This window comes from Cnephaeus nilssonii (genome assembly GCF_951640355.1).
Source record: "Cnephaeus nilssonii genome assembly, chromosome: 8".
Lineage (NCBI taxonomy): Eukaryota > Metazoa > Chordata > Mammalia > Chiroptera > Vespertilionidae > Cnephaeus > Cnephaeus nilssonii.
Window position 1 is genome coordinate 48,242,115 of NC_137079.1, and position 8,764 is coordinate 48,250,878.

The window sequence follows — 8,764 nt, forward strand, 5'->3', positions numbered from 1 at the left end:
GTGTTTTCCGATGGACTTAGGCTCTACAGCAGTGTTTCTCAACCTGTGGGTCATGACCCACAGGTTGAGAACCGCTAGCAGGGTTGCCTAAGACCATCAGAAAACACAGATATTTACATTATGATTCATAACAGTAACAAAATTAAAGTTACTCAGTAGCAACAAAAATAATTTTATGGTTGGGGGTCACCACAACATGAGGAACTGTATTAAAGGGTCGCGGCATTAGAAAGGTTGAGAACCACTGCACTAGAGGATATGTTTCTCATTGATTGAATAGAGAGAAAAAGGGAGAGGAAGAGAGAGATAAACATCTAATAGTAAAAACAATTATAAAACTATACTGTAATACAAGTTATGTGAATGTGGTCTCTCTCCCTTTTTCTCTTTCTCTGAATATCTTACTGTATTCACCTTCTCTATTAAAGGAAGCACTTTATGGCCTCTCTTTGGCATATCTGAATTGCCAGCATCACTTCTGCATTTAGGGACCATTCTTAATTAAAATAAAGGTAAGTTGAAAGCACTCATTGTGATGCCAGGGTGCTCAATCTGATAATCAAGAAAGCTTCTAAGTAACTGATAGGTAGCATAGGTATGCTGGACAAAGAAATGATCAGTGGTGAAATGGGCACTGCCAGATTTCATCAAGTGACTCAGAATGCGGTACAATTTAAAACTTATAAATCGTTTATTTCTGGGCATCATGGAGGGATGGTAAATTTACATATGTGTCTATTATTAGTACAGATTCTTAAGCTGAACAGTAGTTCCATTATTTCATTTTATAATGATTCTTTTTTTAAAATATAGTTTTGTTGATTTCAGAGAGGAAGGGAGAAGGAGAGAGAGATAGAAACATCAATGATGAGAGAGAATAATTGATTGGCTGCCTTCTGCACATCCCCCACGGGGGATCGAACCTGCAACCAGGGCATGTGCCCTTGACTGGAATCAAACCTGTGATGTTTCACTCTGCAGGCTGACACTCTATCCACTGAGCCAAACCAGATAGGGCTTATTGTTATTCTTCACTACATACATATATCAATATATACTTTTGTATGTTTATAGTACAATGCAAATATTTTAATTGTGCAGTTAACTTATAATACACTAGAGGCCTGTTGCATGAAAGTAATGCATGGGTAAGGTCCCTAGGCCTGGCCGGCAATTGGGGCTTTCCAGCTGCCGGCTGAGGCCTCCCCCTGCTGCCAGCTGCCAGCCAGGGCCTTCCTTTGTTCTGTGCCTCCTCATGGTGGTCAACACACATCATAGCTAGCTAGTGAGCAATAGAAATAATGATCTCCCAGTCAAACTCCCACAGGGACACTTTGCATATTAGATATATATATATATATATATACACACATATATATATAGACTAGAGGCCCGGTGAATGAAATTCATGCACGGGGGCGGGGGTGGGGGTGAGTCCCTCAGCCCAGCCTGCACCCTCTCCAATCTGGGACATCCCTCTTACAATCCAGTACTGCTGGCTCCCAACCACTCACCTGCCTGCCTCCCTGATTGGCCCTAACTGCTTCTGCCTGCCAGCCTGATCACTCCCTAACCACTCCCCTGCCAGCCTGATCAACACCTAACTGCTCCCCTGCCAGCCCGATTGCCCCTAACTGCCCTCCCCTGCCAGCCTGGTCACCACTAACTGCCTTCCCCTGCAGGCCTGGTCACCCCCAAATGCCCTCCACTGCAGGCCTGGTCACCCCTCACTGTCCTCCCCTGCTGGCCTGGTTGCCCCCAACTGGCCTCCCCTGCAGGCTTGATTGCCCACAACTGCCCTCCCCCGCTGGCCTTCTTGTGGCAGCCACCTTGTGTCCACATGTGGCCATCTTTGACCACATGGGGGCCGCCATCTTCTGTGTTGGAGTGATGGTCAATTTGCATATTACCTCTTTATTAGATAGGATAAGACTGTATGATATGTTTGATAATGATGTTAGTGAAAATATTCAATTGATTAAATTTTATATGTGGAAGGAATATACAAAAATAATTAGACATCAATGGGGGGAAAAGAAGACTCTTGTAATACTTTAAACAATAAAGAATTTTTAAAAAGTGAATTGGCATAGTTGTTCATAGAGCATAGAAGAAAGTTAAGACATTTTTATGCAATATATATATATCCTATATAATAAGAGAAGAATATGCTAATTATCTGTTGTGCCTTGAGGTGTAACAACCACTGCGAAATGACCAGATGATGAATCTGCAGGAGGGTGGGGCAGCAAACTATAAGTGGGGCAGCAAAAAGCTACAGGAGGGGGCAGGGAATCAAGCTATTAAAGGGAGGGGAGAGGGGGGCCATGGGAGAGCTACAGTTGGGCAGCAGAGAGCTACTGATGCACGGATCTGTGCACATGGCTACTAGTATATATATAAATTGTATTTTTCTACCTTTTGAAATTTTAAGTTTTAATGCTTAGTAAGGCTATATCTGTTTAACATTAATTAAAAGTTCCAAAATAGTTTTGCTTTTATCTTAGAGAAAACAGATTTTTGAAAAATAAAATAAATAAAGGACACTGTTCAGCTAAACTTTTATTCAGGTCATTTATTTTCTATTTTACTTTTTAATTAATCTATCAAATAAATGACACTTGAGTAATAATTTTGATAAATCACTTTTAATTATTTCATTTTAACTTTTAATTTGTATAGCAACTTTCATCAATTCTAATTCAATCAGAGAACTGAAACTAAGGAAGAAGATATGATGAACCATTGATACTTTATTATTACATTATTGTTTTATTTATTTATGTTATGTCATTTAATCAGTAAACAATAATGAACCTCAATCCCTTTGCCTGAAATTGTGACAAAACTGAAATTGGGACATAAAACTCTTATACTGCTTCTAGGCAGATTATAAGAAGGTCAATGTGAAAAAAAAATATTGGAGTTTTGATAATATGAGACCAAATAAAGTACTCAATATTTAAAAATAGTTTAAAATAGTTTCATCTGGAATTTAGGACAATAGCATTGTCCACTGAATATTAATGTATGACCACCAAAAAACATCTGAATTCATAGAACTAAAAACAGGCATATATCAAAGGGATAACATAAAGTGGCAACTTCCTGCTATTGCTGATGACAACTTTCAAGCTTCTCTAAAGCTTCAGAGATCAAAAAGCATCATAAAATCTCCTGAAATCTCAGTGTTATCTCTAAAACATAGTAATTCAGGCAAGAAATATATATTGCAATAATCTTATGTTCTTATAGTCAGTGTATTTTGTAGATATACCTGCTTTGTTCAGTTGCATCATTGAGTAGTTTTCAACTATTCACATCACTATTTAACATATCAACTTTTGAAAAAATATTATGATTTTTTTAAACAGCTAATATATAAAATCACTTTTACATATTTTGTTTTTTGCTTCTATCACATTTTGGTCAATATAATCTGGGGCCAATATTTGCACTATTACTGATGGTTTTAGTATTTTGTATGTATTAAATGATAATTTGTTACATAAGTTATTTTTACCTTCTAATTAGCAAATATGATATGCCCAAATTTCATGTATGTTGGTATTAATGGCCAATTATAGTCCATTTTATCATGGCTTTCCCAGCCTTGATCTATTATTCACAAATAATAACTCCATAAAAGTGTTTAATTCTCAAAATTTTCATTAGACCACAATAAACAGAAATTGCTTGGTAGTGTAGCAAACAATTATTTAGCCCTTAAAATTTCCTGAAAGTTAAACAATAATTATGAGTTACTACTGAAAAGTAAACAAGATCCCATTTAAATAAATTATGTACCAAGGACAAAGTATTCAAAGAATATTAAAGTATCTAGTTAAAGGCTGAATAAAATAAAATTTTGCCAAAAATTTACATTTTAAGCAAATATCTATGCAATTATGTATATGTGTATATGCATAATTAGAAAATAGAAAGACAAATTAGTCAAGAAAATAAGGAGAGGGGGAAAATTAGAAAAAAGAAAGAAATGTAGTTACTATAGATACTAATCAAAACAAACTTATTTTTATTTATAATTCTGCATTTGTACAATCTTCCCATTTACTTTTTCATTATGAGATGAACTTTCCACATATGTAAAATGATGAGATATTTTAAAAAGATATTTTCAAAATTTTACTGTATATTTAAAACTGAAATAATATTTAAATAAGTTAGGAAGTTCCAAATGTTGATTTATACATATTCAATATAATTAAATAGTTATTAAAATGTTTATTGTTATTAAATATTTAAAAATTTAAAACTTGACTTTTATATATATTTAATCTTATGACAAAACTACACAACTTATTTAATAGTTTATTTGTTATCATATATATATATGATAACAAATATATATATATATACATAACTCCCAAAGGCCAATCGCAGAACAATTTTAGTATAAAATAAATAATAAAATGAAATAGAGTAAAAAAATAATGTTATTACTGAATTACAACTCAGAATGAAATTAATATCTATGAGTTTATTCTAATTAAAGTAAATGGATGAAAAATATTGGGCAAAAGTTAAAGAAAAATAGGAAATTAGCATATTCTCAAATTATTTCCCCCAAGAAATTTTTTAATAATCATCTAAAAAAGTAACTTTAGGGTGAAGATGTCATAAAAGTCATCTTAACAGTTGAATGAAGTGAATGCCACCAATAATTAGAAACATCAGCATTATACAGTATATCCCTGATGTGATACATTGAGAGGGAGCATTACTTCTGTGACATTCTTGCCAAAAATACATAACCTCAATCAATCTAATTATGAGAAAACATCAGATAAACCCACCTGAGGGACATTCTAAAAAATAAATAACTGAACAATATTCTTCAAGTGTCAAGGTCATGAAATAGAAGGAACAACTGAGGACTGGCACAGAATGGGAGAGACTGAGGAGAAATAACAACTATATGCAATATGGAAGGTACATTGGATTCTAGAAAAAATTAAAAGTACCTGAGTGAAAAACTTGATATAATTTAAATAAAGACTTTAGTTTGGTTAATAGTATGATACAATATAATGCATCATGCAGATATTAATTGCTTTATTTTCAAAGTTGCAGTATGGTTATATAAAATAAGGCATTTATAAAAACTCCTAATAGTTGATAAATTTTTGTAAGGCTACAATTCTATATAAATATATAAAATAAAAATATAGATATTTATTTATATTTATATGTAAAGTATAATTAGATGTAATAAAACATATAATGTTTAATATATATTATATGTCACCAAAATATATATATATATATATATATATATATATATATGTATATATATATATACAATAGCAAAAGCCATCTATGTCTTTAAAATTTAAGTCAAATTGAAATTAAATAAAATTTAAAATTCAGTTTTGATCACATAAGCCATGTTTTAACTGCTTAATATGCCTAGAGACTATAGTACTGAAGAGCACAGATTATGAAGTATTTCATCAATGCAAAAAATTGTGTTGGACATAGCTACTTTGAAAAGGTCTGTATTGGCCCCTGCTTTTTTACTAGTGAATTAAATAATTAAACCAATTGCATAGAATATCAAAATTATGCATGAACTATTTTTAACCTGGTAATTCTCCAGTTGAGCCCCCTCAAAAAATTGACTCAAGTAAAACAATCTCCCTCTTTCAAGAATGTGCATGTCTACTTCATCACCATTCTATACAGCATTTATGTAGTGTTTGTCATTGTAGAATAACTATTCAGTTGACTAGAAAAATACTTTATACAAATCAACTTTAACAAGAGCAGCAGTCAATTAAGAGAAGTATATTTGGGGGGTGAGTGTTAAGGAGTGCAGTTGAGTGCTAATAGGGCTACTTAAATAATATTGTTGACAAAGAAAGAAGGGGTAAATCAGTGATGTCACCTCTCTTTTCCTTTCCTCCGGGTCTTTCCATCGCATAGTCAGGTCAGTTTTCCACTGGGGATGAGTGTGTTTACTAATATTTTCCTGTAATATTTATTGGCTACATTAAGCCATTGAAGACTCACCTTAAATTCAGAAGTGTAGTCAGAGAGTAGGTTTCAGGTATTTTCTGAACAGGATAAATATGAGGCAACCATAGCAGCTCTACTTTGTGTTGATACCTCAGAATGTTTGTCATCTGCCTGCTCCAGACTCTTGTCCATGAGGATGAGACAAAATTCCCAGTGATTTCTTTCTCCTAAGAATCTTACTTCAGAAGTAGGATCTGGCAACTCATTTCTCTTTCAAGGAATAATTTGTAGGACTGACATATAATTATTATCAGTTCAATTCATTTACCTTTCTTTGAATAAACATGTTAGTAGAAACTAATACATTAAAAAAAAAGGACAGTATTCTTGACCACAGCAGCCAGCATTTCTATTTACTTAAAATTAGCAACTTTCAAATACATTTTCTCTCACTAATGCTTCCATTAGATGACAAAACATAATTTATGTAGGAAAATTATGCACAAGTAGTTAATAGTGCTTATTGCTTCATCCTCTAGGAGTGAGATAATCACTAACATAACTTTAAAAATTCCACATATACCAGCTACTTACATGTGCTCTTTGTCAAATGAATGAATGAGAATATACTAATCTAATTAATAAGGACTAGATGAGTCAAGATGTATTTAAAATAAATATATAGTGCATTTTGCAAGAATAGCAATTTTTTCTTTTATTCATTTAAGTATAATGTAATAGGAATATAAACTATTTTTACTGGAATAGTACAGCCTTTTCATGTACATAAATATGTATTTAATTATATTGTGTCTGTCATGTCTTGTATATTCATGGGAATTAAATTCATTGTGAGTTATACAGTCAATATTTAAATCTTTATATAAAAGTGAGTTAAACAGGCAGTATATTTAACCTAACTGCCACATTTTAATTATTCAGAATATACTAGTAGGATGTTGATTTTATTTGGTTTGTAATTATTGTTCTGTTTTAAATATAGAACATAATCATTGTATCTGTATTTTTCCCATTTCTGTTTACCTCAAAGGAAAAAGAGTATAAACTGTTACATATTCTGGTCACAATTCTTGGCTGACATGATCCATTTATGTTCAATAATTCACCTCTCTGTGTCACTCAGATCAACTTTGTATTCATATCTCTGAGTTACTTGACATTCATCAGGGCCTTGTTCTCTTCTTGGTCAGAGATTGAGGAAAGAAAAATAGTCGTAAATACATGAGGCTCTGCCATGAATACACAAAGAACACTATTCATGGCAAAAATACTCTGTGTCTGAAATATGAGATGCAAGGTTCTCACTCAAAGCCTGAAGAGAGAGAAAGAGAGCAGAGAAAGATTGTGAACAGAGAAAGATTGAAACTTCAATTTGGGGCTAAACATTGACCATGTGAAGTGGCTTAAACAAGCGACTAGTGACAAATGTGACTCTATCTAACTAAGAAGTCATTTTCCTTATAATTCCCTTTTCACAGTGTCCTCCATCTCATCTCCGACTATCAGGGAGAAATGAAAGCCCCTGTTTATTGTGTAGAAAGAGCCTCACATCTTCCCCCTTGGCGGAAGGTAACACCACAGTGACATAGGCAGTGGAAACTTTTTATAGCCTTTATCCTCACTTACAGATGACATTTAAAAAATAACAGTAAGGCTCTCCCGTGATAACAAAAGGAATATTATCTTCCAATTAACCATTATATATTCTAGTAAGGCAAATTGATCTCCAATAAGTAAAGGAAGAATTAGAAGATAATGTTTAAATAATCCTTATCATTAATAATACAAATGAAAACATAGCATTCCTTAAAAATTTTTAGCCCTGTGAACCATTTACGGACATAAAAACTTTCATCACTTCATTAAATATTGAAGACATCCTTGTGAATAAGATGTATTATGGTTATACATTTTACAGATAAAGAAACTGAATCTCAATGTAATATGGCTAATAAGTAATAAAGGCCACTTCCAATATATTTCTGTCTGATCTCAAAACCTAATTTAGTAATCTGATTGCACCACTGCTTTCATAGTCTTTTAAAATGGTATCACTACTTTTATTTCCTCTCATAAGAACATGATAAAAATGAAAAAGAAACTTATTAGAACAAATTTCATATCATGAATTACCTGGAAAAATGTTTCATATAATTTATGAATTTCTCATATTGTAATACCAGTGTATTTCATAATACATTTTCTGGCAAAGACCTAAATAAAGATCTGAACAAAATTCAGCATAACTCATTAAGACCATTATTATATAGGGCAGTTTAATAAAATGGGGATCTAACTGATAAGACACATTTCAATATATTACAGTCTTCTTGTAATAAACATTTTCATTTGAGGGGAAGAAAAGCCTGATATAGAAAGAAAACAAGGTGCTTGTTTGTGAAATACGCTTTTATCAACTACTTGCACTTTTTATTTCTATACAATACATTTTATTTTTAAATTTTATTTTCTAAGTATAGTGTCTATTCTCTATGTATATCTCACTTTACTAAAATGAATTATTTTTAACAGGTTGAATTTTCAAAATTATATTGGTCACCAAAGTTTTTCCTTATCTTTGTCATGTTATATTTTAATTCCTCAATGTAGAAATTGTCATTATTTAACCTACTTTTTGATCAGTTAATTTGCTGTGTTTTTTTTTTATTTTATGAGATATATAGGATTAAATTGTGTAAATATATAAAGTGCCTTAATTTTAGTAATTCAAGATGTGAGCAAGAGTGAGAGAGAGGGAGAGAGA